At 45.0% G+C, this 3238-nt stretch overlaps 1 protein-coding gene across 1 annotated transcript in view; it reads left to right on the top strand.

The window, feature by feature from the left end:
* APLP2 (amyloid beta precursor like protein 2) overlaps positions 1-3238 on the top strand; it is a 71175-nt gene that overhangs the window by 700 nt on the left and 67237 nt on the right. The window lies entirely within an intron of this gene.

Here is a 3238-nt window from a genome sequence, read left to right as displayed (position 1 = left end):
GTCCCCACTCAGACTCCACTCGCTCCCTCTTCGGGCGGCAGGGCCTTCGCCCCGGGGCTGCCTCCCACCTGCCAGCGGCAGGCGCCGCCTTTGTTGGCCAGGTGGGCTTAGCCGGGGGGTTGCGGCCCCGGCCCCTCGAGAGTGGCGGGGATGCTGGCGAGCCCCGGGAGAACGCTCCCACGCCGGGCCGCGGGGGTGCCGGCTGCTCCCGCTGCCGCCCGGGAGCCGATGCCACCGCGCTGGCATCGGGCCCTGGCCAGGAATTTTTAAATATAGCTGTTTGCCTGAGTCTGATAAACTAGGGGGAAACCCCCTTTCTGGTGTTGGTGTTGCCCCCTTGTGTGAAGGTTTCAGCGCAAAGGGAAGGAGCTCGCGAGTACGTTGTAAACTCTTGGGGAAAAGTGTACTTTCTCGGTGTGAGGATGTCCGTAGTAGGTTCTGCTTCGGAGGTGACCCCGTAAACATCTTTGTGCTGAGAGGTGGCCGAGGGGCCCGGCCTGCCGGGCGACGGCGAGAGTTGAGGCTGCGCGAAGAGGCAGGGTGACTGGGGTCCAGGTCTCCGCAGCGTGGTCCCCACCGTGCCGCCTTGGAGGAACCCTTCTGTCGCGGAGGGCTTTATTTTGACTTGCCTTCTCGCAATAGCTTGAACTGTTGCACTGGCATGGGTTCCTGGTGTAGTTTATTTCTTATCCCTCTGGGCTGTTTTAAAAATTACAACCAGTTTCTGCGTACTTTAGCTAATTTCAGAGAGACCTGAAGACTGGATCTGATTAAACAGGCATGAACTTAGAACTTTCTAATAAACATCTCAAGTTAGAGTGTGTGTACTTCTACAGAATGTTCAAATATTTCCACGGGTAAAATAAATTAATAAATCTCTCTGATGGAAGGGCTTAAAACCTTTGTATTCACCCTGCTTAAAGCTTTATGACTCTGAGGGAGGAAAAAAAAGAAGTTAACCTTTAAGTAAAAATAGTTAATGTTTATCTACACAGGATTTTAGATTAGGGAGATTTTAGTCTTTCACACGGTGGTCCCTGATGTGATGTCGCATGAAAACGGATAGATGAGAGGGCTGAGAGGAAAGAAAAAGATTTTGTCTGGAATGTGGAACTTCACTGGTGGGTCTGTTATCAGAAACCATCGTTCCCACTCTCACCTCACTTCTCTGTGAGGTACTGGTGAATTCACCATAAAGGATTTGTCGGTTTTAAAGAGTATGTTAACACTTGGGCAGAGAAAGAAAAGGTAACAATATTGGAATTTGCTGTTGTGGGTTAAATTTGATTGTTAGGCACAACATTCATTGTTCAACTGAAAAGTCTGGCTAAACAAAGTAGGAATTAAACATTTCTGAAAAGTGATTTTATGTTAACTCCTCTTCTTTGGAACTATGTTTTTGCCCACACTTCCTAGATTATCTTTTAATTGGCCTTTCTTTTTGTCAGGCTGGCAGAATTTTATCTGTATACGTATAATTTGATTTTGTTTATTTGCTGTCAGCAAAGGACTGGCTAAGCCTTAATTTAGATGAGAATGGCCTAAATCAGGATGTCTTTGGGAAGGCCCTTATTCAGATTAGCCATAGGGATTCTGGCCAAATCCCTGATCAAGTTGCTTGGCACAGAATTATTGATTGGCAAATCTGTAGTGTTGCTTGGTGTTGACTGAATTAATCTCCTACACCTGTTTAAAAAGACCCCCCCCATCTCTACATTCAGGGTCACTTCCTCTCTTAAATCTGAGACAAGTTCTTGTGTACATGCTCTCATTTGGGAATCCTGCGTACTTAAAACCCTGCGCACTATACAGGGAATGTTTAGGCTTCTGAGAACCAGAACTTGAGTTCATTCTGCCACATTTGAAAGTTAGAGGGCCATTTGATTGTCAGTTTTCAGAAACCTCAAACCCAAATGAAGTATGACAACTGAGGTGGAGGAAAGAATGCTTTGTGTTAGTATTTCTGAGAAGTGGAATGGGGGACGTCTAATTGTACTTGGAGAGATACCTTGGTAATGCTTCTGATAGGAATATCAGTCATTATTTTATTATAACTATGTTTAAAAATCTTTTGATAAATACAATAAACTGAGTTGTATCAACCAGGTCTTCCTTTTGTAGAGGGAATTTGTTGTGCTACCATCTATAGTGGGATATCATAACCACAAACCACATGTAGTTACTGAACTTGCAGAGTAACTAGTGTGACTTAGGAATGAATTTTTCATTTTATTTAATTTTAATTAATTTAGGTTTGCATTTAAAAATTGATTCAGTGATTGGAAAACTTAACTTTGGGAAAAAACTTGGTTATGTGAATGTCCTTTTTTAACTGTATATTTAATGAACTGTAAATGTAGGTCAAGTATTTCCTATTAAAATTTAGCTTCTGAGCCGGGCTTGGTGGCTCAGCCTGTAATCCTGTGTCTTTGGGAAGCTGAGGTGAGTGGATTGCCTGAGCCCGTGGGTTCGAGACCCACCTGGGCAACTTGGTGAGACCTCATCTCTACAATAAATGAAAAATTAGCCTGACGTGGTAGTGCACGCCTGTAGTTCCAGCTACTTGGAAGGCTGAGGTGGAAGGATCGCCAGAGCCCAGCGGGTCGAGGCTGTGGTGGCCAGGAGCGGCCACTGCACTCCAGTCTGGGTGACAGAGTGAGACTCCAACTCAAAAAAAAAAAAAAATGAAATAAAATTTAGCTTCGGAATTGAGATGTACCATAATTAAAATACACACCAGATTTCAAAGACTTGGAAAGGAAAAAAATTGAAAACTCTGTAATTTTTATACTGATTACATTGAAATGACAATACTTTAGACATTGGGCTAAATAAAGTATTAAAATTAACTTAGCCGGGCTCGGTGGCTCAGCCTGTAATCCCGTGCCTTTGGGAGGCTGAGGTCAGTGGATTGCCTGAGCCTGCGGGTTCGAGACCCGCCTGGGCAGCGAGACCTCATCTCTACAATAAATCAAAAAATCAGCCAGGCGTGGTAGCACGCACCTGTAATTCCGGCTACTTGGAAGGCTGAGGCAGAAGGATCGCCGGAGCCCAGCAGGTCGAGGCTGCGGTGGCCGGGAGCGGCCACTACATTCCAGTCTGGGCGACAGAGTGAGACCGACTCAACAAAAAATAAAAATAAAAATAAAATAAAATTAACTTTACCTGTTTCTCTTAACTCTAGTACGGCTACTAGAAAGTTTAATGCAGCCGGACTTGGTGGCTCAGCCTGTAATCC

The sequence above is a fragment of the Carlito syrichta genome, unplaced genomic scaffold, assembly GCF_000164805.1.
Source record: "Carlito syrichta isolate Samal-C Ts95f unplaced genomic scaffold, Tarsius_syrichta-2.0.1 Scaffold303153, whole genome shotgun sequence".
NCBI classification, from domain to species: Eukaryota; Metazoa; Chordata; class Mammalia; order Primates; family Tarsiidae; genus Carlito; species Carlito syrichta.
Note: the sequence above shows the minus strand (reverse complement) of the source record. Positions and strands in the feature narration are given on the sequence as shown.